Here is a 26883-nt window from a genome sequence, read left to right on the forward strand (position 1 = left end):
AGCTACAAGTATTTGTTCCGTGAGTCCTTCAAGTGAGACAATATCAAGGGCCTTAGCCGTACAATCCAAAAAGCAGCCATCCAAGATACCCGCGGGGTTCCAATAAACATTTATAATGGCACATGAGAACATTCCCCCACAAATTCTTGTCATTTGTAAGAACGGATTAGGAGAATACCATGGTTCAATTTCTAATGCTGAGGACTGCTTAACCGCTGTCAACAAACCCGATGTGGGCCGACCCCACGGACCTTTTACTGCTGGGATTAAAAGAACATCAAAATTGTTCCATGAGGGCACATCAGTAAACCATGTTTCTTGCAACATGATGACATCGTGATCGATCAAGCACACATTCTTATTATTTAACAAGTGACTATGACCTCTAGAATTCCAACTAATGCAAGACACAGCCGATTTTCCCAAAACCTTATTCTAACATTGATTTGTTTTGGCATTACACTTACATGTTTTAGGAGTTGATAGTTGGTTTTGTTTTTAAGTGTGAATTGAATTAAAAGTCTGGGTACAATTTGGTTGAGAGTCTGTGGGATCCGCCATGGTCTGGAGCTTAAAGCCCAACTCAAACAATTGAGTTTTCACAGCCCATATGGTGTTCACCACTATCCTCGAATTAAACCAAAGATTAACAGATGTGCGGTTTGATTGATTAACAAATTCAACAAGTTCAATGTCAATCGTTCCAATGTCATCTAACTCTGGAATTTCCCCAAAGATTGCGAGGACAGAGGCTCGATTAAGATTGTATTGTTTTGCTGGTGCGGGCAAACAGGTAAGTGTCAAGGCATGAACTGCCAGACGCTTGAATCCTACGGATGTTTTCTTCTTATTTCTTGTTGGTGGCAAAGATTTAGGGTTTTGTTGATTTTCTAGACAGGCTTTGGTCTGGGAAAAGCCGAAGTTCTCAAAGAACTTAACCAAAGAAGACTGAATCAGCAAATCCATGTCTCCCGCAACAACAGATTCACGAGGGGATGTGGTTGGAATGGTTAGAGAAGGCACTTGTGCGGGCACTTGGGGGTCAGGTTTTCCAGATACAGTGTTCGAGACATTCTGTGAGACTGTTTGCGATCGATATATATCAGATGTAGCAGTTTTTGAAGCTGTTGTTATGTCATTTGTGCTAAAAGCTAAGCTTCTTGGGGCTGGTTTAAGTGCCATATACTCATCAATGGCATGCCTCAATTCCTTGAGTCGTGTTTCTTTGTTCACGCAAGGCATTGATGGTGCCGCATTAAATGGAGATGTGTTGGAAACCTGTTTTTGTTGATCATTTTTAGACATGTCAGAAGCAACACGAATCAAGTCATTTAATGGACTATGATCTGGAGCTGGAGTTGCCGACACTGGGAGGGCGCTAGCTTTCCGGCTTTGCGATTGAGAAGAATATTTTTTAGCAATCGCTTTAGCCGCAACTACAGAGTTAACAGCCGGAATGGAAATGTTTTTAACAAAAAGTTTAGTTTGCGAGGGACGTTTGGCCATAGCTTTGATGTTTTTAGATTTTTTTTACAGAAGGAGGCTTTTTGAATCCCAATTTGCTGTTATCAACGGAGTTTGAATTTGAGTCAAACAAGGGATATATAGCTTTTTGAGGGTGTTCCACAGCAGTGTCAATTGAGCCACACGAGTGATCAATTATGGGATTCAAGAAACAAGGAATAGTCTGGTAAACGTGTGAAGAAGCAGGAGCTGGAAGATGGGTCTGGGATGCTATTGACCTTCTGCTATTTGGAAGAGTATCGGCTTTCGACAAGTTTTCCAATTTGTTGGCAAGTGTGAGATGCTCTGCCAGTAGTTGATTCAATTGAGTGGAGTGCAAATCTGCCTTTGTTACTAGAGCCTCAAACAACTTAGCTAAGGCTAAGATGGCCGTATTCATAGACATGAGAGCAATTCCTGTGTTTACACTAGGAGGACCAATCAGCCCTGCTTCTTTGATGTTCTGGGTGGGAATTTTGCGCGGTGTATGGGGCTATAAAGGACAGATTAGCAACCGACTGAGCCACACTAACATTTGTAAACAACATAGGAGATTTGGACAAATTTTCTGAACAGGTGTAAGAAGAAAAAGCTGTAGCATTATAGTCCAAATCAATGACAGGCACAGCCCCGGTATTTGAAGTGGAATTTGGACTATGAAATATTTTTGACTTCGAAGAATCACTTATGGACAGAATAGCAGGCTCAGATGTTTCAACAGGTGGAGCAATGGTGCCTGTCAACACATTTTTTAACAAAATGCTATCTGTGAGGGACACGTTTTCTTTGGCAAAGGTCACAGAGCCAACTGCAACAAAGGCGGCTTCCACCGCCTTTTGTGTTGTGCCTTCCTCCGCTACCATCTTAATTCCAGGTGCCACTGAGTCAATTTTATGATCCAGCGAAGGAACAGACGTGGGGCTGGGAAATGGGGGTTCGTTGTTAGTTTTAACATGTAGTAACGGGGTCGGAAAAATTGAGTCACAACAGAAGGGGCGGATGTCCATGCCTGCCAATATTTCCGCTTTTGTTTTAAATTTTGAACTCACGTTACTCACACGAGGAGTGGAACTCAAACGTGGTTTTTTGGATTTTGCGGCTGACAATTTTCCAGCAGGGTTTTTCATCATTTGAGAAATGTGAGACTGATGCTGGGGGCATACCTGCTTTTAAGGAAGCAATGCTGCATTTCATTTTAATTCCAGTAACAGTGCTAAACAAAATAAATATCCTCACCCAAATAATCAAGTTAAATAATTTCGCCAGACGCTACGACAAGCGCGGCAAAGCGGGTAAGCGGGACTTGATCGGGACTTTACTCTGGTGCGCACGAGGGGTTTGCTGTTACGCTCACCTGGTTCCCACGGGAGCGTCGACCGGAACTGGGCCGCTGTTGTTTCCACCAGCGTGACGTGTAGCGCCGAGATGACTGACTGGACTGACCCGCTCAGCCTAGTTCGTCTGGGTCGCAGGAATATTCTTCTGCAAAGGAGAAGGGGAATTAACCACCCGTGGAATTGAGTGTCAACCCACCTTCCCCACTCCTGTTGTCTTCCCACAGATCACTCTTGATGTCCCCTCCTTAGTCTCACCTGATGGTTTGGAAGGATGAGCTCTCCATCCTGCGTCGACCGCAGGGGCGCGTTGATGACCAGTTACTTCACTGGCGTAGAGGAATTGGTGAGTTCCAGTATTGACTCTAAAGTCCAATTGTTCATAAGAGTTCAAATGTCTGATCTTCACTCTGTCCGATTCCTTGCAGGTTGCCGATTAATCCACTCGAAGATTTCCAAATGGCAATTGGTAAGATTCAGGTAAGTCTATTGTGGTTTTCCCCTTAGGGGCCGGGGTATGGCGATGAAGCAGAGTTGACTGCGCCAACCCGAGATGAGGTAAGTACCCCCCGTGGTAAATCAGGTAAGTCCTTGGGGGTAGCTTGTATAGCCTTAGAGAGTCCCCTTGCTCACCTTGCTGTCTTTGTCTCCTTAGGTGTCGGAGGGCGGCCGCGAGATGGAGAGAGCGTGATGGAATGCTGAAGTACCGCCAAGCAGGTGAGTTCAGCGCGGCGCCGTAGGTATGCGAAGCAATGCTTCAAAGACTTCTGTCTTTCAGCTCCGTGGCGAGATGGATCAGGATTCAGGTAAGGATTAAAGTTAAAACTCCTGTTGTAACCTTTATCCTTCTTTTCTTCTTGTTTCAGGAGTCCCAGGACTGAAGCGGGCGTGGCTGAAGACTGGAGCTGCTGAAAACACGGTGAGCGTTACGCTGCAGCAAGCAGAATAACGCAAAGCACGTGTGGCTGTCCGGGCGTGGTTTAAATAGCCTTGGAAGAAGTTCCAGGTAAGTATTCTTCCACAGCCCCACCCAAGTAACAAAATAGTCCCCTCAGTAAAATAGTCCCTCCTAAGCCTCATTTGGCTTGAGTCTTCATGCAGCATGGTCTGTCTCAGGTGAGTATGCAGCATGGTCTGCTTCAGATAAGTTATCAATAATGAGCCTGACGCCCATGGCGCCAGGACTGACTTTATCTTTATGAGCCTGGCGCCATAGGCGCCAGGACTGCACCCAAACAGCCCCTAACTGGGGCTTTTGGGCATGCTCCAAGTGGCATGATGCCTGTTTCCGGGGCTGCTGGGCCTGGTCTGGTCTTCCGGGGGCAGGCATCATGACATTTGCGTTGTACATACCATGTTGGTGACTGGGGTGATGATGCGATTTAGCATGGTTCTAGTGTAGTTAATGAGAATGGGACGAGTGTTACCACTAGTGTTACTTTGTGTATAGTTGATAGAATTTAGATTTGCACGCGTGTAGCAACATAACAAATTTGCTGATGCAATATGAAAACGATGTAGTCGTGTGGTGTGCCACGTAGTGCCTAAAGATGGGAAGTGAGGATCTTCATATGTGCATGCGAGAAAGGAGATTTGCGGATAGAGGAGCCACTGTGAGGCGATGTGGTAGTCTAGAACGTACATGCACAGACATACATACACAAGGGACATATGGTGAATACACAAATCTGTATAACGTGCAACCTCTCATAGCTAGGGGTTGTGCAGGCCGCAGAAACCTGGGGTGGTGAGAAAATGTGTGCGTGCTGTGAAGTCGGTACATCAAGGTTGAAGGCTGGGGGAAGGTAGCTAACCACATGCAGGCAGCTGCGATAACATCAAAATGGTCAGCTGCGGCCAGGCAAGGGCTTTACTGCCTGGTACTATTGTGGAGAGGCAATGTAATCTTTTTAAGTACATCGGAGCCCATTATTCAGTGTCCAGGGAAGTCTGGCCACCTGGTAGTGTCAGTTTGGGGCCAGGTAACAAACCCGGTGCAAGGGGTGCATAAGGGCAGAGTGGACAGATAGTTTATAGGTGTCGATCAATTTCTCAGGAATGACCAGGATTTGGCCAGCGGCCATGCATGCTGAAATGGTAATCATTAGAAATTAGTGTGAAATGAGGATTCCATCAGGTCTGGGCAGATAATATGCTTATTGCCATTTCAAAGGGAACTTGTTCGTTTTGCTCCCTCCTCGTATTTCTGAAGTATACTTGGAAAAGCCATGTGCATCACGACCGGGGTTAGAGGTCACTGACGAGTTGGAACTTGTAATAAGTTAGGATTGTTGTGCGAAGATGTAACTATGCAATGATGCCACAACCTACTATGGAAAGATCCCGAAAAAGGGGTGTGCTATAAATATGAAATAATGCAAATGTATGTTGAAACGGGATGGTGGTTAAATAAATGTATCCAATGAGAGCATGGGAAGTGAAGGGGATTAGATTTCTTTGTATAGGGTCGACCAATCATATTTGGGGGGATGACTTTGTAACAAAATATGTGGGAGTGTGCTAACTGTTGCCACAATGTATATAACTTGAAATCTTTGTCTGGTTCAGAGAGAATCTGGTTAGTTTGACTCTACGGCATCATCTAGCCCTTCCTAGCATTTTGTACAATAAACTTGCTTTGTGGACAATCATGCTCTTGCTTCTTAAGAGGTGGGCCTATTTTGGGTATGAGATGGGAGGTCCACCCACACACCAGTGACACCTATTATTTCTTATCTGTCGGGTGTAACTGGGTTTTTGGAATGTGCATCGTGTGGTAAGCATCAGACGGCGGTGGATTCATGCAGTCTGTGTCTTAAGTGCTTAGGCCCCAAACACATGTGGGTGAACTGTAATTCCTAGGCCGGGTTTTCACCCCACGTGTTGCGCCGAAGTCTTCTACAGTGGGAGGATATTTTCCAGAGGCCTCCTCCATGGCATATCACAGATTTCATCAACCAAAGAGGTCGCACACAGATAAGTGTTTCTTCAAGTCCATTCAGTTTATCCGGATGAGAGGAATGCAAGTTCTTCAGTGGTTAGACACCACACTCCCGGGCCATAAAGGCTTTCACCGGTGCTCATACTGAGGACCCATCAAGGTCTTGTTCTGGGTCTGATGAACCAGAGGCGACCCCTCCGCATCAGGAATCTCCCGGGCTCTCTGAGGCTGAGGATCATCAACCTGTTACCCACGCTTGCTTCGAATATTCCTTTGGGACCAAGGTATGCCCCAAGTGCCGACAAGGGGTCTTTAGCGCAGAGCTACTCCTTAAGGAAGTCACCTGGTGTCTCAAATAAGGCATGTCTCGGTTCCACCAGTGACCAGGCTCTGCGGCCTAAAACTAAAGTTTCACAGGACTCTGCCCAGCTGCATCACAGCTCACACAAGATGGCGGCGAAACACCCAGATAAGCATAAAGATTTCTCAGTGATGGTTACACGTACTGCAGAGGCTGTATTGGAAGTATCATCTCCTGAATTACATTTCTCGGAGGCTTCCACAGGTTCTACACAACATCAGCTACCTCAAGTATCTATTCCCCCCTCCCGTGGTTAGCAAAGAAGCTTTCATAAGAGTGGACTGGTCCCCGAAGACCACTTCATGGACTACAGCCTCTCCTTTACCATTGTCTTCAATGAGGTATGGGGCATCTCCCAATGGTGCACCTCCTCTTCACAGGCACCCCACATTGTATCCAGCCACCACATCGACCTGGACACCGACTGCAGCATCGACCTCTTCCTCAGAGGACATATTTTTGACAGGTTTCAGAGGCTAGTGTACTCTGAGGGGATTGTGGGTTATTTCAGGGATCTGATCAGGAAAGTTATGCCGCAACAATCTTAGCAGCCTCAGCCTACTTTTCCTCAAGCAGTGCCACCACCTACGGTGCCTCCAGCAATTCTACTCCCCTCACTGCCTCCTATGGCAGTGACACCCACAACTACCGCAACAGGCGCGAATGCTCCGGTCGCCCAGCTGAATCCAGGAGCAGGAGGGGATCCTCAGCCTACAGGAATCAACACCACGGCAGCTCCAATTTTGAGCTTGCCATCTTCTGAGCCATTTGGTCCAGATGACATGACAGCAGTCACAGATGATGAAGACGACACTGAGAATGATCAAGGTAGAATGTGGGGAGTTAAGGAATTTCTGGGCCTTCCCATGCCAGAAGAAACGTCTACTGAACCTGATGTGTTGTCATGAGTGTTAACTCTCCAGAATGAAGACATATCAGGGATATCCTTTCAGAAGGATGTTCTGGTGGGGCAAAAATCGAATGCATCAATCCGCATTTGATAAAACTTGGAAAGTGGAGTCTAGGTATCAACATTTGCAGTCAGATTCGTCATGTTTTTCGGATAGTCCTCAGCCACAGTCTTCTGTGGTAGCAGCAGTCACTTTCTTTTCAAAATATTCAACATATCTCACGGGTCAATCATCTACACTCCTTTTAAAGGAAGAATAATTATTGGAGACGTATGGCAAAAATATGTATTCGAATTGGGCACTTCACCTTCGCCAAGCTAATTGTGATGCTATGCTAGTGGCCGCAAACCAGTGCCTATGGAGAGAGATTGCAGATTTCCAGCAGTTTTTTCAGCAGGAAATGGTTCCAGCTTTCATATAGAGGCTCACTGAAACCAAACTCATAGCTCAAGAATTGAGAGAGTCATTCATTCATCACATTGATATGGCCTCAAGGGCCATTTGCATGGGAGTCGCCATGTGCCGTACAGCATGGGCCAGAGCAACCCTTTTTATTGAGGATGTACAAGAGAAGATTTGGCATTTTCCCTTTGAGGGAACAGATTGGTTTCCTTTATCTACGGATGATGATGGAACTAAAGAGAAGACATCTATTTTGACTGAAAAGTCTTTGACCGTCCTTACAAAGGCCAGCCAAGAATATTTTACGTTTTTGAGGCAGTCGAGACCCAAATTCAGGTCAAAAGGTTTTGGTGGGTTTTGTGGCTACCATGATTGAATGAGCGGGTAGCTAGATAGGCCTCCCACCGGACAAAGATTCTCAGACAGCATTCTCTTCAAAGCAATGAAGATTCCATCTGGATCCACTCTTCCCCAGTGGGCTTCAGAGTTTGAGTTCCACCACAAGTGGCTTATAATTTCAGAGGATTCCTGGGTCTTCTTGGTTGTCTCTCTAGGCTTCTGATTACCAAGTCCTACTTCTCCTGCTTCATCTCCTCCTTCAAGTAGATTCAGCAGCTCTTGTTCCAGAGGGTAACAACCTGGTTCAAATCAGAGCCATGGAAGAAGTCCCTTCCCTCGAGGGTGCAGGCAGATATTACTCTCTCCTTTTTACTGTAATGAAAAAGAATCATGCTTGACCTGATTCTTATCACCTCTACCTGACAGAGCCCTTCTTTTACCCTAAGGGGAGTGTGCTAGACTTGACCAGTAGGGGCTGTGATAGGAATAGAGGTAGATAAAAGCATATACCTGTCACTTTGCACCAGAAGTGAGAGTAGGCAATATACCCCTGCAATAGGTTAGCCACCCTCACTCATCCAATCAGGACTCATTTAATAATGTTATGTAATTGTTTAAGGGTCTACTGTTCAACCTTCTACCAAACCATTCCTGTTCAAAACATGCACCATATACTGTAAAACAATATACAGTACTTTATATAGATGCCCCACACTTAATACACATGCACAAATGCTCATGAATTGATTCTAAATCAAGAACACTCACAACTGCAAAGCACATTTCTTAAACAAATAAAATATGTAATACAAAAGCATTGCCACTAATGTTGTAACTACACATAACACACTCAATATGAAAAAGGTTATAAATGGACACACCACTATCATTTTTGTCTAACCTATATCTCTACTCCAAATGGGCCAACCGTCTCAAATATATACTAGCTTCTTAAAAGCAATAATATGCTCATCTATTCTCACTAAACATCCTCATGAAATAAACTGCCTTCGGAATACCTCTCTTCTTTCCCAATGTAATATTAAAAATGAGTAAAATGGACTCTCATACTCACTACAGTCCTCTGTGAAGAGGGAGAAGAGTGCTGAAAGCTGAATGCCTAGAACCTGGGTCTGGAGGAAGGCATGTTGTCTGTAAAATCCAAATGTCACGAACAAAATATCAACTCCAATGGCAAAAAACACTTATGAAATCCATCATGATCTCTTAATGGCTGTAACAAAAGCCTTAAAAGATGTAGTGTCATTTGGAATTGACCATGATGCAAACATAAGCCAAATCTTAATGAGATAGTTCCATGGGTATTGAGCAGATTGTTATAGGTAGGAATGCATCCCTGTGCAGCTCAATCAAAAGAGTAGTTTTCCAAAAGAGCAAAAGGAAAAGGCTTTCTGAGCCTCTGCAGCCCACAAATGCAATTTCGATGCTTCAGAGTCCAAGCAGAAAAAAGGTGCAGAATCCACCTTTCCCTTCTCCATAGACCATAATGGGGAGAGTATTTCCAGCCTGCTTCAGGTCCTTCAAGCCTGATTGCGTTTCTCCATGACCGCTGAACAGTCTGTCCACCCCTCACAAAAGCTGGGATTTTATAGCTTCTAACTAGTTTGTTTACCAGAATCCTTGGGAATAGGTTAAACTAAAGTTTTTTCTACATGTGCCTAGGGTATATGACCTTGCATGTGCCGAGGGAATCTGTCCTTGTATGCGCCACAGGCACATTTATGTCCAGGCTCATCAATCACTAATCTTCCAAAAGCCACATTAATCTTCCCTCGTAGTCCATTGTAGTCTTTTAATGCCTTAGATATTGTTTACTAGAACATTGGGTACTATTTACATAATCAAACTTGCCATTGGTATGCTGCCCAGACCATTTGATTGCATCCCAGTAGCTATGCTGCTGACAAATAACTGCAAAACAACTGATTAGCTTGGCTCGAAGCCCAGACATGCACAGTGAAGGGTAAAAACGATTCATAATCGTTGATATGTGCTCAACTCATGAATATATTTTTTGTTTTCAAAGTTGCATTTTATTCAAATCTCAAAAAACTGCACCAGTTCAATTGTCTAAAACACGTAGTGGCAGCATTGCATAGTCGAAATTCCATTTGAACAATTGTAACATGAATTTCCCATCCTAAAGTAAAAGAAGAAAAGAAAAAGAGAAATAAATATTGAGCTCTACATCACCATTATGGACAAATCAACTACTAGACATAACCAGCAACTATAGTAGGTGTAGTGTCCCACTCGGTTACTAAAATACTCAGCTGTCCACATTCTGTCTACCAAGCCTATTCCATAGACAGATTCTTCATAAGTTGTAGCCTAAATAGCATGTGTTCTTTCTCTCTGACAAAATCAAGAAGGGAGCCCTAGTTCTTGCAAGTATTCTAATGTTATCAGATGCAAGCGCTGAAAATCTTTACACAGCAATTATTTCCCATGTCTTCATCCACCAGTATGTAATAATGCTGCCCCCCGTCCCCAGAGTTTTCCAAAACATGGCATGCCTTATTCTGGCTGCAATTAGCAAATGTGATGTTAATTCTGCTTTAGGCCCCTGGCGTAGGGTAAGTATCATCGTCAAGCAAGTCACCCAGGACTAGAGTTAATGGGTACATTGGCAGAAGCCGGACAGTCATTTCTTTAGTTTTTGCTCGAATCTCTACCCAATAGGTCTGAATAACTGGACCAAAACCCCACATATGAGCCGTGTCTCCCAGTTGGTCACAGCTATGCCAGCAGCAGTCCGAAAATTCAGGATGGGCATTGTGCAATCTCTGCAGGATCATATACCGGTGAAAGCACAGTTTCAATGCACCTTCTTTTATCAGGGTGCATCGTGAGGGTTTATGGACCCAGGTATGTTGCCAAAATTCCCAGGAAATATCCATCCCCAGTTCCCACCCCCACTTAAGTATTTATGGGAATTTCACCCCCCTAGACAAATTCTCCAAGATGTGACGACAAATTGATTTTTTTGAGACCTCATGCCCAGTAGGGGGCCTAATGCCTGTGTGTTTTACCCCACTATTAGTTATCCATTATTTGCGAATATCAGAACAATTTTTTTTTATCTGGGAGGAAAATCTTTTCTTCACATTCCTGAAATGTGAGGGGAGTATCTTCCTTAAACAAGTCACCAAGTCTTAGTGAACCCTGCATTTCCCATTTGTCAAAAGCCTTTTTGTTCAAACCAGGAGTAAGCACTGCTGAGCACCCACTTTGTCCCACCTTGTCCCAATGACTTATGGTGCAGCCTGTGGTCGCTAAGAGATCCTTGTCTATGTGTCTAGCTTCCTTAAAAAGAAACGGGAGATGAGCTAGTTGGAAAGGTGAACATGCCTGCTCAATCAACTTCCATTTTGGGTTTCTCCCATCAGCCGCCCGTTCCAACATTGGCGCTAACTGGGCCACCCGGCAATATCTCTGCACGGAAGGGATATTCAGACCCCCAACTCCTTTAGACCTAAGGAGGACCTTCTGAGGCACTGTGGGGGGTTTGTGTACCAAGATTATTTTCCTTATTGCCCCTTGGAGATGAAGGAGGTCCCTCTCAGGGATCTGGATTAGCGGTGCCTGGAATACATAAAGCAGTTTTGAAAGTAATGCCATTTTGACTGCTTGGATCTGGATCGGCCAAGAGATTTCCTGCAGGTCCCAGCCTTTCAATAGTTCTTCTTTCATCAAGGTCTCGGATTTTGAGTTGATTTTTACTCTTAGGCATTGAGACTCTCACTCAGCGCATTGAAATGGGTACAAGCATTTCAGGGACCCCAAAACTGCAGGAGATTACGTTATGTTTAACCCAATTGATTTATCATGGTTTATATGAAACCCTGAAACTGAACTGAAGTCTCCCAACAAAGGACAGTGGGTCGCCAAGAGTCGGTGTTCAGCAAAGCAACGGGGTGGTAAGCCGAGCATTCCGTAGGGTCCTTCCCTGGCTTTAAGAGCAAGAATGTGGCTGACTCTTCCATTGATGCAGACACTTTCCCAGTCTTCAGAAATGATTTTAATAGTTTAGTGAGGTGGGGAGGCAGGATATGAGCAAATGCCTTGTAGAACTTATTGGTGAAGCAGTCAATTCTTCGGGCCTTCCCCATCGGGAGTGTACAGATTGCCTGAGCACCTTCCTGGTCTGTTATCTATGACTTTAGGGCTTTCTGTATTTCCCCTGAGATTTGGGGGAGATCTGCCAATAACGTTTTGACTGTGAGTTGGGTCCCGCTGATGCCTAGCAGAAACTGTTCTAAAGTAGTTCTCCATTATTTAGAGCTTCCCATACTCTGTGGTAACTCTGTGCCCCCCTTATCTTTAAGTGACATAATATAATTGTGTGTTGACAATTTACACAATTTGGTGTCCAACTGTTTATTGGCTTTAGTGCCTTTATTATAATAATGTTGTGTGATCAGGATGGACTGGGCCACTTTCTCAGTTAAGTGGGGTTCAAACACCTGCTGGGCCATCCGAAGATCCCGCAGGGACTGGCGAAACCCCCTTTGTGCATGCTCTATTTCCCAATTTCTAAACTCTTTCTGCAGGAGGGATTGTTGAGCTATTTTCGCAGCTGTTTGAGCAATTATAGCCCCTCTAAGAACTGCCATTCGAGCATCCCACATTGTCCGAAAGTCTAGCTGTTATCTATCCTTTTCCCAGAAATAATGTCTTAGGGACCCCAATATGTGGGCCTTCATAGCCGTATCCCGAAGAATGAAATCATTCAATCAGCAGTAAGGCCTGACAGATGCCAGTGCCTTTTCAAGGTCTAATTTCAGTCTGACTGGGGCATGATCAAAAAGAGTCCTAAGGAATATGTCTATCCCCGTTGCATCGGGAGGAGAGTACTGGCCAAGAGAATCATGTCTAGTCTTGAAAACCCCTTGTGCACAGCTGAATAAGAGGTATTATCCCGCTGCCCTGGGTGGAAAAACCTATGAGAGTGATTTCGCAGTAATCTAGTCATTGCCCGAAGTTTCCTCCTGTCACTGCTAGTGGATGCTAATGATTTATCCATAATTTGGTCAACAACGCAGTTGAAATCAACCCCCCCCCCCGAGTATTATATAACCATCAGCGAAACTTGCCAGGACCCATGAAAAAGTGTCGATAAAGGCATCCTGTCCTTCATTTGGAGCATAGATTGTGTAACCTAACTTTACACTTATTCAATATTGTTGCAATGAACAAGTACCTCCCCTCAGCGTGTTCAGTACTTCTAGGGGTTCCCTTACGGAGCAAAATGGTGACTCCTCGTTTCTTAAATCCACTTCTCGCAAAATAGGCCTTGGGGTAGTTTGTTTCATCTTTCGTAAGAAGTTCAGTTGCTTGGAGAAAAATGATAACTGTATCAAGTGACGACAGTCTTTGAAGTACCGATCTACATATCTCTGCTTTATTGGAGAATTACGCCCCTGAACATTCAGGGTTATTATAGGGAGATTTGAAGATGCCATTATCGATCCCTTTATGACCAAGCTGGCTCACACTGTACTAATGGCATCACTGTGATATGGGTCTAACACACACCAAAAATGATAATCCCCCAAAAACAAATAAGAGTATAAATCATTAACCTTGGGCGATACTCCCAAAGGACTACCCCACTCTACCCCCAATTCCCATCGGATAGCTAACACATATATAGGTTCAAACATCAACATCCAAAGGTCTCTTTACCCTGGCCAGTTTTAGCAGATGGCCCTACCTAGTTCGTGGGCCTTCTGTCAATCATAATAATGGCAGCAAAAGTTTGCTCAGCTCCCAAATGTCTCAATCATTTATCATTCTCAATTCAGGTCTCTAGAGGAAGCCTCTGTTTTCTTCTTGATCATGCTTTTATTGTCAATCCTCCTACCCTTCGGTTTCCTGGGCGATATCACAGACTCCCCATCAACAGACTACAAGTGGGCCGACGTGGCCACTCCTTCCTCTGCGACCTTCCCTTCCAAACGCCTGTCCATCAGCTCAGCCGCTTCCTCCTCTGATCCAATTGCATGTTGCTGATTCTTGAATTCAAATAGGAGTTTGCCCCATCTGTAATGCACCTTCTGTATTTGGAGCCAGCTCGTCACCACATTGAGGTTCCTCCTGTTAGTTAGAGTCCACAGAGAGAGGTCTTGGAATACAACAATGCTTGCTCCACAGAACTCTATGGCCCCTTTATTTCTTGCTGCAGCCATGATCTTCACTTTCTTCTGAAAAAGTGTACTCTTGATAGCACATCAGGTAAAAGGTTGTGTTGTTTTTGAAAAGATGAGTAGACCCGGTGCGTCTTATTCAAAGTAAGCTCTGCACCACCCGGTGCGTCTTATTCAAAGTAAGCTCTGCACCACCCGAAGGCCAGCAAGGGTGTGGAAAAATTCCTAGATGTATTCTTCTAGCTCTCATTCTTGCACTCGGCATGGGATCCCTCACATGTGGATATTATTTCTGCAAAAATGATTCTCCATATCTTCTTGTTTAGTCTACACCAGTTCGGCATGTTCTTCCAGCCCAATCACTTGATTCAGGCGCTGCACCTGATCATGGGCATGCTCGAAAAACCTTGGTTTCCATGTCGTCAAATCTTGATTCCACCACCAGCATGTGATTGTTAAGATCTCCTATAGATCTGGACAATTCATGATATGATAGCCATTTATAACGCACCTGTACACAAGTGTTTCTATGCGTGACAAGACAAGGGAAGGAAGACAGAGGGAGGACAATACAGTGATCTTACTAGTCCTTGTGACATTCAGATCGTGCAAGAGCTGCGATGTAAAGTGCAGGGGGAGGGGGGAAGTGCATTCAGGGCAGCATTGCTCTGAGTAAGTGCAGCCAGGCCAGTGCAGCTCTGGGTAAGTCCAAGGATGCAGGGGACTGTGGGTAATAGTTACAGCCCCTATGTGTGCGGTAGGCACTGAGGCAGTGCAGGGGACACTAATCATGGAGCAGCTTGGTACCAAGTAGGCTCTCAGGGTAGCCAAGCAACCAGTCGATGCAGGAGACAGGTAGGTCAGCAGAGGAGAGAGAGAGAGAGAGGGAGAGAGAGACAGAGAGAGACAGAGAGAGAGAGAGAGAGAGAGAGAGAAAGCACAGGCGAAAAGGAAGGTCTTGAGGTACTTCCGTAACTTCAGGTGGTCCAGCTTAAGTTTCAGAGGGGCAGGGAGGCCATTCCAGAGGGTGGCACCTCCCCCTCTCTGCCTGAAGAAGCATCTGACCCTGAGAGAGTTTCAGGTAGCTGAGTGAATGGCTCGAGAAGGAAGGTATCACTAGAGGCTTTGATTTCCTGTGTAATGCCCTGCTTAATGTCAGCCAGCATACAAAACAGATCACATTTGGTATCCAGCGTTACTACACACCCGCTGCTCAAACTGTGGGCTAGCCTCTCCAGTCAGGTGGGCAGCTGGATCTCTTTGTCTCAGCATGGCTGCATGTGCTCAAAGCAGAGCAGCTGCGGCACCGCTCCGGCTGTTCGCGCCCAGCATGGGTGCCTCTGCACAGGTGCTCCCGAACCGGGATGCTACTAGCCCGCTGTATTTGCTGCCCCGCAGGCTGCACCTGGTTGCCAGAGTCCCTCAAGCTTGGTGGTCCACCTTTGGTGCTGCTGGCCGCCCTGGGAGCCCACCCTCTGGATTTCACTTGGTGGCTGATGGTCAGATCCATTACCTGGACGGCCGAGTCCTCTGCCTAGTGGGCTCAGTGCTCCTCGAGATCCGATGAAGTGTGCGCCGATGTCCGACGAGGAAAAACTAAGATTAATAGCTCGTCATGGGGGTCTGTAGTGTGCTGTCCCTCGGAGAATACATCTAGCACAACTTCATCCTTTGCCACATGGCGGCGCCCCTGCATGAGTATATTTCAAATTCCATTTACTACAGACATGCTGTTGTGCAAAATGACTACACGGCTCAATATACTGCTTAGCCTCCAGGATGCATTACCCCATCAGTGGTGGGTAAATCCTATTCCCTTACACCTGAGAAAAGTTGACTGCTGTCAGTGACAAGTTTCCAAAAACATTTTGTCCGCAGGACAAGTAGACCGTACAGTGCCTGCCAAATAATTCTACAGTGATCTGCAGGTTAATATCTGTGCATGCCATTTGCGTAGTGCCCACTAATTGGCAGCAGAGAGACTGTTGATAAAATAAACCCTCAAGTGCTATCTGCAAGTAGAGGCCTGAGGCCTGATAGTGACGTCAGAATTGCCGGATCAATTTCTGGTGCGGATGGGGAGCGACAAAGGCAGCAACAATGAGGTATTTGGAGGACTAGCTGTGGGAGATTCCTATATTTAATGACGCCGGTGGCTGGGGCAATGAGGCAGAAGGATATGCTTTGGGTAAGGGCACTGTAGGTAGGGGAGGACTTAAGGCTAGAATAGAGGGTGGGTGGGTGGTCCAAAATATTAGGCTGGGAATGGTGCTTCATGATAAAAGTCAGTGAGGTATCTGGCAGGAGCCAGGTATGTCTTCTTTAGCTGTTTGCACACACTTTGTGCCCACAATCAAAAATCCCTTGGTGGTTCAGGCTGCTGCAGTCTCATTTTTAGTTTGGGCTATTAGGTGTCGCTTGCAACACCAAAAAGCCGAAACTATTGCATTAGAGTACAGATAGGGAGGAATGGCATATGCGGAGGGGAACACAACCTGTACGTGTTGTTTGGTTATTTGCCCACCTATCGACTGCCCATAGCAATGCTTATCCCTATGGCTATTCCCACCCAGTTCCTGCCTCTCTCCGCCTAAAACTAGGTGTGTACAGAAATTCAGCTTCGAATAAGTATTTAGCCGAATTCTAGCTGAAAATGAGATATTCGGCTTTACCTGAATACTTACCGTTTGAAGAATAGTTTCACCTACAAAATACATTAAGTACTGCTTTGACTGGGTGCCTGTAATCATTCAGGCATGGCATGTTTATCTTTAAAAATATCATTAAAAATATTGTGCTGTCACTTTTTGATTGAATACAGGCAGAGCAGAGGTTTGAAAATGCAAACAAAGTCCCTGCCCTTCATGTGCTGGACAGACAGACTTTGATCTGGTGGTTTGCTGGGCATGGGTAAGCTGAAGCAAAACCTTCAATATTTTGAATGTAACTCTAGTCTCTGCTGTATTTTTTTGTTGAAAGCCATTGAGCTTGAGCAATAGGTTATGAAGTTGCTATTGGAAAAATTGCATTTTCTTTAAGCGCTTATTGATTTGCAGAGGACTTGTGTGAGAAATATGAAAATTACAGGTTGCAATCTCACCAATTCCTAATCCAAATGATATAATTATTTGGATTGATATGACTGCTGCAGAGATCCCGGGAAGTTCCAGTAAGTTCTAGACCCTGAGTAAAATAGCTCATGAGGTAACGTACCTGCAGCAAAGAACTGTATTCAGCCTGCAGGCCACGGTTATAAAGCATGTAAAATGTCTCAGTGGGAAGTGTGCCTGCGACAGAGATGTGCTTGTAATATCGAAAGATAGGTTACACTTCCTGCCCTCCAACATTCTCATGTTGCCAGAATGAGTCCCATTGAATTGAGTAAAAGTGACAGATGTTACTAAAGAACGTGGCTATATTTCTTTTAACCAAAATACCCACGTCTAGCAGCAGGAATAATCCTCCCAACATTAGAGAGTAAAAAAGAAGTGTGTAATAAAGACAAGGAGATGCAAGTAACAATTTAGGAACATTGGGCCAAATGGATGAAACAAATAAGTAAAATCAACATGCACATGCCAATTAAGGATCTGAAAATCAACACTGTCCCTGCACTATAGGGTCAGCCGAGAACAATGAAGGACTCAGCATTCCCTAAATATTTTTGTCTGGTGTCTTTTACCATGCCCCAAAACACCAAAAACATAGACCACCCAAAAAACTAAGAACACATACTATTTATTAATGAAAAGACATTTTTCAAATGCCTCATCCCCATTCAGTGCCCAGGTAGAGAGAGCAAGGCTTTAGCATCCGAAAGGTTTGTATTCAGTAGCACTTTAGCAGTCAGCAGGTTGTTAATTGGTGTAATCACTCCTGTTGTGTTTCAGTGACTTTCTGAAGCCAGAAGGCTCAAGATGGACAGGCCCAAAAGGAACATTTGAAAGTACAAGTAGACACATCCCAGTCCCCCCTCACAGTGATTGCATAGATGCATACTATACTTTTGGGCAAGGTTTAGTCACTTGGGCCCTGCCCAACAAGGGACACATATGATGTACAAAAATATAAACTGTGCTATTATTGAAGAGTTTATTATCTGATAATGTATTCCTTTCATGGTCTACACAAACCTCTTCGGTAGACAACAAAGAAAAGAAATGCAATAAACGATGGATATATACCTTTAAAAGTGTGTTTTTCTTGTCTACATAACTTTATTCAAAAGGTAATGATTCGGCTATGGCAGAATACTTGTCCAAATATTCGTCTAAATGCTTAAATCCACTATTCGATAAACCCCTACCGAAACCGCCTCATCATGGGAACTCTTTGAGCTGGCTTTATTCAAGCCTTACCATCAAACTTTGCACTCGGAGTGCCTGCCAGTGTTTTTTCAAAGCAGTCTTCTAAAAGTAAATGACTTAATTGGAGTTGTAAATCCGCTACTGGTGTAATACAAATGTCTTACCAGGTCTTCCTTCAGCCGCTCGGTTTATAAGCACTCTGCATGTCCTTCACTGAAGTCCTGTTAAAAACAAACATTTGCAAAGCCAATGGTTTCGGCTTGTTTATAATTACTAGGCATTTTCCAGGCACTGCTATTAGATGCCCTGGTACTCACACCATTCTCCACCTGCTACCATCAGTGGCCAGTTAATATCACTATGGCTGTGCCTGGAAAGTGCCTTTACCATATCTACACAAAAGCCCACTGCTTGTCTTGAAGGAAACACCCCATTACTGCGTGGACCATTACTGCGAATGCAAAAACATTTCATCGTGTACAATGATTTCATGGGAAAACATAGATGGGGGATGGGTTGGGGTAGTCATTAAAATGGGGGAATGTGAGAGGGTTGCTGGAGGTGTCCCCCCACATTTATTTTTGCATACAATCATTGCAATGTATTCACATAGATCTGTCTTGAATACTGGCAAAGCAGGAGGGAGCTACTCTGCAGCCTTATTCATCCAGTATCCAGGGAGTCCCCTACCTGAGCGCCCCATCCAGCAGCCCCCAGACCTCTGGCTGAGCTGCTCAAAGATCGGATATCTTACCAGTGCTGTGCAGAGTTGTCATGACCACTCTAGAAGGATGTGTATGCACGTGCCTGATTAATAATAATAACTGTTATCGATGTAGGTTGTGACACTGACAAGTAAATTTGACTTCACACAACATTGCTGTGACCAGAAGACATGGCACATGGTTATTGTTGGGTGTGATTCCCGCATGGGAGTGCGGGTCCTCGGGAACAAATGACAGGCACACTCCAGTGTCTACTGCGGGACTGTCGCACGCGTGCATGCATGTTCCATTTATTTATTTCTGTGGCGTAGGCGTCACCTGACATACGTCACAACATTCCATTGAACCATATAATGAAAAAAAATGAACAGCACATCAACAAAATGCAATGTCACCCCACAATGTAATCCTGCAGTCTCTCTGGCGGTTGCCTCTCGCACCATTGGTGATACCGGGAAGGTCTGTCCAACACTTCACAACTTGGCGGGGAGGGGCACCAGTCATCACCACGCAGCTCCGCCATTGGTGTCCCTGGTTTTGGCTTGGGTGCTCCATCTGCCAGCCCTGGGTTTTAGCCCGGAGATTCCGTGAGTTGGCGGAACTTGCTGCAGTTCCAAGTCAGGGACTACCATCCTCTCACCGCCGTGACCATGGAGCCCACCTTGTCAGCGACCCTCCATGGGGTTGTTTCATGAGGCAAACACAGCTTGTGGGCCAGGCGCTGAGTGCAAGCAAGCACCAGCTCTCCAACCTCCATCAGGTGTGGGTCCAGCCGTCGTCGCTCAGTCTCCCAGTCGTTTGCCCGCTCCTGGGCCTCTCTCATCCACTCGGGATCTGGCATCGTGAGTATCCTCGACTCGTGTTCGGGGGGTCAGTGACATCATCTTGCGTCTCAGGAACGCCTTTTCCGGAGACAATCCCGTCATGGAATGAGGGGTGGCCAGCAGGAAAGAAATAAGCGCTGGACCCAGCGGTTGCTCTATGTCGACCACAATGCAGAATGCCTTGTTAAGCATCCACATCAACCTTTCAACGTCCCCATTGCCCCATGGCCAGCAGGGGGTGATGCGTTGGTGTACCACCTCATAGAAGTCGAGAAAACATGCCACTTCTGCACTCTGGAAGGGTGACTCGCTGTCTGATCCCAACGACTCCAGGATGACGCAGGCCTCAAACAGCTCCTCCATGATCAGTATCACAACCTCTGAAGACGTGGAGTCAATGAATTGCACAAATGGGTATCTAGAATATTGATCCAGCACCACCAGGAAGGCTAGGATTGCAGTATTGTGCCGAAGACAAAGCTTCAACAACACACATGGTGCCGTTGCATGAACCAGGGATGAAATTGGGGGCTCCTTTGCCACCGGACACAAGGCCAGGCACCAAGCACACCAACGCAGGGCTTCGGCAACTTTGCGTTCAAGCTCCGGAAGCCACACCTTCTCTCAAAGGTGAACCTTCATCTTACTAGCGCCCTGGTGCCTGACGTGTGTTAGCTCAAGGATAGAGAGAGAGCAGAATCAGGATCTATGACCCTTGCAGCAAGATTCTTTCATGTCCCACAGACAGCTTATTCTTCACGTTTCACAAACCCTGGAGAAAGGTCTGGGCCTCTGGTGTTTGGTGCTGGTTCCCTGACATGAACCCTCTCCACTGCCCTGCACGGAGTTATCCGATAAGGTCCTGCAGCCCGGTGTTGTTCTGATGGCCGATGCAATATCGCCTAGCGACATCAGCTGGGATACATCCGCCCTCGTGATCATGGCTAAGAATGCTGGCGTATCTTTGTCATCTGAGAAGGGGCCTTCCTCTGGGCCGGAGGATGGTGAGAGAATTAATCAGCTGGGTGTCCGACCCAGCGTGAAACATCAGGGTGACCCCATATTACTGAAGCTGTAACAGCCACCTTTCCAACCGGATGGGCAGCGGGGTGCAGACCCCGACATGATGGGGACAAGGGGCTTGTGATCGGAGAATACAGTCACTGGCTGTCCATAGACATAGATGTGAAAATGCTTGCAGCCCTATAGGACGGCTAAGGCCTCTCTTTCAATTTGGGAATACCATCTCTCCATTGGGGTCAGCGCCTTGCTGGCATATGCCACCTGTCTGCGCTCACCTTGTTGGTCCACCTGTAGGAGGACTGCCCCCAGGCCGACAGGCTGGCATCCACCATGCGTTATGTGGGTCGTGTGGGATCAAAGTATGCCATTGTGGTGTCTGCCGCTAGGGCGTCCTTCGTGGCTAAAATGCCTTGCTCTCCAGTGACCCCCCCAATGCCAGTCCTGATCCTTCTTTGTTAGCCCTCTCAGCTTTTTTTGTAAGGGTGGCCAGATTGGGGATAAAGCGCCTGCAGAAAGTGACCGTGCTGAGGAAGCTTCTCACCTCAAATGGGGAGCTCAGGGCCGTCGCCATCTTGATGTCCTCGACCTTCTTGCGGTCTGGCAAAAGGCCACAGTCGTGGAAGACAAATCCGAAAAAGTCTATGCTGGACTGCATGAGCTTGCATTTCCTCCTCTTCAGGGTGAGGCCATGCTGCGCCAGCCTCTCGAGCACTACTGTGACTCATGGCAGGTGATGCTGGTTCAACTTCAAAAAGATTAGGACATCATCGCTCACATTCAGGACCCCAAGCAGTCCTGCTAGCACAACCCTGATCGTGTGTGGGAAGACTTAGGCGGCCAAAGACATGCCAAAACTGAGACAGCGGGATAGCCCCACATGTGAAGAGAAGGTGGTGATGGGCCTCGATTCCTCATGTAGCGGGGCCTGGTAGTACCTGACCTTGAGGTCAAGTGGCGAGGATACCTGTGCTCTGGTCTGCTAGGATGTCGTCCAGCGTTAGATGTCTTTCTCTGCAAATAGCTTTGTTGGGATGCCTCATGTTCACGCAGATTCTGATTTCTTTGGGGTACTTGAGCTTGTTGGCTACAACAATCGGTCAGACCCACGGGGTTGAACCTACTACTTTCTCAATGATACCCTCTTGTTCCATCTTGGCAAGCTCCTCTTCCACCTTCTGACGTAGGTGAAACAGAATGCAATAGGCTCGAGAATCGCAAATTAATCTGATACATCCTTGGGGGAGAAGTGCATGAAGTTGTTCCAGGGGGTTCTGTGGGAGGGGATGAATAGCAGACCTTTGTCCAACTTGCAGGTACCCCATGACAGTTCTGATTTTGTTCATGTTGTGTAAGAAGAAGGTATTAATTATGTCACATTTTACATTGTGAAGCTGGACCTCAGATTGGGTCAGCTTGGCACAGTGCATGACTACTTTGAATAAGGCTTTTCTCTTGTTATAGGCTGCATCGATGGCAGAGATGTGTAAAGCAGTCTTTGTCTTGGAGACCATGTGTCTGTATTGTTTGTGCATGGATTTGATGGATGTGAGATACTCTGAGTTGTGGTTTTGGCACCAATGCTTTTGCAAGGATCTGATCTAGTGTTCTTTGGAGGCAATGTCGAGTGTAACCACAGCATGGATGGTTTGGCTTTGGTGGGGCTAGGCTTTAGGGTCCCATGGGCATCAACTAACTCCTTGGCCGAGTGGTTGAATGATTCCAGAAGCGCTATGCATGCCTTATGATGAGAAATTTCATAGTGGTTGCCTATAGGGCCTCTAGTGGGAAGTTCTTGAAAGATCGGTGTGCAATCATTGGGCGTTTAGCCTAGCCTTTATTTGGCAATGATGCGAGGGATAAGAATAGAGGGATCGCATTATGCTTGGTTCAGTCAAGAGGTAGTGGGTCCATGCAAGAAATTAGCAGAGAGGCAAAGACGAGGTTTAGCATGTGGCCTTTGATATGTGTGGGAGATTACGATTTTTTTAGGTCCATTGAGTTGGCCAGGGAGAGTAGTGAGTGGCCTGGTGTTTTGCTGCTTAAAACAAAGGGACATTTATGCCTTTCAGAAAGATGTTAATAAAGAAGGAAACCATTACAAAGGAAAGATATTTTGAGAAGTCATCAATGAAGTCACTGCTCCCCTGAGGTGGCCTGTTGATGAGGTGGAAGGTGATTAAATCCTTGTTTAAGGGGAACTGGCACCGGAAGGATTTGACAGAGCTGGTTGTGGGTTTCAGGATTAATGTAGAAGGCCAGTCGATTTTATGGATGGATATTATGAATGACACAGACTCCCTACCTCCAGATTTCCCTTTGCGGTCATTATATTGGATATAGTAACTGTGAGGTAGAAGGACGTTAATGATGTGAGAAGAGGTGGGTGTAAACCAGCTTTTGATGGTAGAGAGGGCATTATGATCAAGACAGAATATGAAATCCACATTTTCAGAGGGGCAAAGCAGCCCCGAAGTTGACACCAGAAAGGTGGGAAACTGGTGGTGGCAGTGGAGCGCCATGTCCTGGTCCCTTGACCAACAGTCTTCTCGACACTGTCTGCTTGGAGCTGGGCTGTAGCCCTAATGGAGCTGCGAGCAAGGCGGAAAACTGGTGGTGGGTAGGGCAGTTCAGTGGCAGAGCCTGGTCACTTGACCAACTGCCCCTCAATGCTGGCTGCCTGGAGCAGGGCTGGAGTCTGAATATAGCCACTGGAAATGTGGGAAATAGTGGAGGGCAGGTCAAGGTCTTGGCAGGGTCTGGTCATGTGACCAGCAGCCTCCTGGATGCTGTCTGCTGCTAACTCTTTCCTCAAACCGACCGTCATTGCTCAGGAAGATGATGCTTTTAAGAACTTCTTGCTTTACAAAACATCATGCAAATTTAAGAAGCACGTGCAGGACTTTAAGAAGAGTCTGTTTACCCATGTCTTGTCACAGATTACACCCTTAATCCTCATTTTGACAATACATCACACTTGGGTCGTTTTTCACATAAGGATCCTTTTAAGTAGCTTAACCGTTCTCATTAGTCAGACAGCAGCTCTAGTGAACATGAGGAATAAACTAACCAACTCCAAAAAAAAAACAGATACATCAGAAACCAGAGTCAGATGTATCTTGCTTTCAAACAAGGCAAAGAGCCTATACGAGATGATCCCTTCATCAATTTGTAAGACCATTCCCTCAGTTAATAGTTCCTTCTAAGGTGTTATCTTTTTTACCCACCCAAACCATTCAATGGATAGATGCAGAGTTAGAAATAACAATCTTCTTAAGAAGAATCAGACTAAGGGCCCCATTACAAAGGTGGTGGTATTTCGGCAGTAAATCCGCTCTAATAGCACCAAACAGATTTAACCCTACTGCCACTTGGTCCGTCAGAAATTACTGCCGGATTACAAGTGGTGGTAAGCAGGGTTTGTCCCCATTTATTGGAGTCCATAGGACTTCATGAGGATTTTGATGGAATTAACACCAATGGTGGTTCTGCTGATTTTTGGAGGTAAAGAGACAGATTTACCTTCATCCTTTTGCTGGAGGTAAATCCTCCACTTCACTGCCGAAATTGTAGTGCAGTAATGCGACGATAACTGAGTTACCTCCGTTTTACTGATGTTTTTTTACGGCACTGCCGTATTTGTAATGAGGCCCTAAGTGCACACTGCTTGGATAACAATGACAATGTCCTATGGAGGGAAGAAGCTTGAGACCTAACGTATAATTTTGTGAAGAGGTCAAGTCGGCAGATTCACAGTATTTACAGTTGATAAACCAGTTTGCGCAGAATGGCATCATTTCATCTTGTAGGGGAAGTGAGACTTAAAGGACATTCCTCTAGATTTGGTCATTTCCCTACCAGGCCCCGCCCCTTTGCTTGTGGTCAATGATGGCTCCTTTTTGGAGGACACTGAGGAAAGGAATAGCTGTCCCAATGGGATACTAGCTCACCGTCATGTGAGTGGCTGCCAATGCAGCATTGTGGTCTCTGATTGTTGGGTGGCCACAGTAAGCCAGAGCTAGTTGACAGGCTGACTATGTGGCTAAAGTTGATGATGTACTCTGCCACTGAACTTGTTCAGTCTGCCAAGTCACCAACCATTAGTATTATCTTCATAAGGGCAGGGGGCGGGTTGGTGAGTGCCATCCTGCACCCAGCCTAACCACCTGTAGACTTATTCATAAACCAATGCAAAACCAGGATCCTTATAGTTATGGTGGTTATATTAAGAATCTCTGGTGCTTTAAGTACCACTTGTTTTTAAAATACTGCCTAGTTGGCTTGTAAAGAGATATTTACTGTATAGGGTACAAAGAACGTACGGAATGGGTAAATATATTCCATTCACCCCATAAGAAAGTACTAAATGGGCAAATATAGCATACTTATCCCCTTGCATTACTTTGAGTAGACACTGCATGATGTGTCCCATGCAATCCCAACTCATAATTAGATTTTTTCTTTAATAGGAAGTATTTAAAATAGGTTTTTACCATTATGACTTACCTTATAATTAGGCCGCATGTGAACTTTGTGTAAAACCCTATAAAACCCAGAGGATTGTGTGCTTCAGGGCCATATTTTAGGGACGGGGATACACTGCCAGTTTCCTTGACCATTTCTGCGCTGCTGTATGGAAATCACAGCGGTCGCAACCTTTGCTGTCTGAGTACCTGATTGGATTTATTGCTGGGTTTCCACAGCAGATAAATGGAGCTGTGCTGTGCTGCGCCGTGCCGTGCCGTCAAGGATTGCTCAAGGCAGCCAACTTTAGGCCTGACATTCAAGCAAACGTGATCAGGCATTACTTCGATGGAGAAGATCTGTTGGGGAAGAAAATGGACCAAAGGTTGTTGCCAATTAAAACCGACATTAATGTGGCCCAGTCATTGGGCACCCTGAAGCGCGGATACCAATACCACTTCTTTCAATGCAGAGAACTATTTTTAAGATCTGGTAGAGATTCCCAGGTCTCCTAGCATACACATTCCGACAGAGGATCCTCCTATTTGACTGGAGAGCATTACAGGGAAGGATCTCAGGGAGATCAATGGTAGCAGCAGGTGAAGGGACACCTCACATCTCAAAGGACAATCTACCATGCAGGCTTGACTCCTTTCATCGGCCACCCCTGCACTTGAACCCTGCCAGTGGAGGTGAGACCTCTCAACTTACCTAAATCAGTGGAAAGAGGTAACATTCGACCAATGGATGCTTTCACTAGTGACCTTTGGCCATACCCTAGAGTTCCTGAAATAATCCCATGTATACCTCTGACACACTGTGCTCTGGAAAACCCTGCCACTCCCACATTACTACCACAGGCTCTTTACCAATGTATTCCACTAAGAAGAAATCTGAAGGTTAGCCAATGTGTCGCACTTGGAAGAATTGTGAGGGTTAGCCGGTGTGTTGCACTTGGAGGAATTGTAAAGGTTATTCAATGTATTGCATTTGGAATAATTGTGAAGGCTAGCCAATGCACTGCTTTTGGAAGAATTGTGAAGGTTAGCCAATAATTTGCACTTAAAAGAATTGTGGAGGTTCACCAATGTATTGCACTTAGATGAATAGTGAAGGTTAGCCAATGTATTGCACTTAGAAGAATTGTGAATATTGGCCAATGTATTGCACTCAGATGAATGGTGAATGTTGGTCACTGTGCTGCATGTAGATGAATGGTGAAGGTTAGCCAATGTATTACACTTGGAAGAATTGCAAGAGCATCACACATAGAAGAATTGAGTAGTTCAGCCAATGTGTTACACTTAGAAGCTTTGTACTTAGGAAGTTGGGGATTAGCTGACTTATTGCTCTCAAAAGAACACTGAGAGTATCCAATGCACTAACCATCCCTGCTCCAGCATACCTCTCATGTACCACACTTGCCTATGGGACAGCTAAACCACACACGAAACACACACCCAACATAATAAATGTTTATATACAACAAACAATTCCAGACACTGGGCTTTACGCCTCTGGATGCAACAAATCAGTAGACACAATCTAAATTTGCTTAGAAAGCTGATACGCACAGATGCCA

Source organism: Ambystoma mexicanum, chromosome 6p (assembly GCF_040938575.1).
Source record: "Ambystoma mexicanum isolate Mex_15411 chromosome 6p, UKY_AmexF1_1, whole genome shotgun sequence".
Lineage (NCBI taxonomy): Eukaryota > Metazoa > Chordata > Amphibia > Caudata > Ambystomatidae > Ambystoma > Ambystoma mexicanum.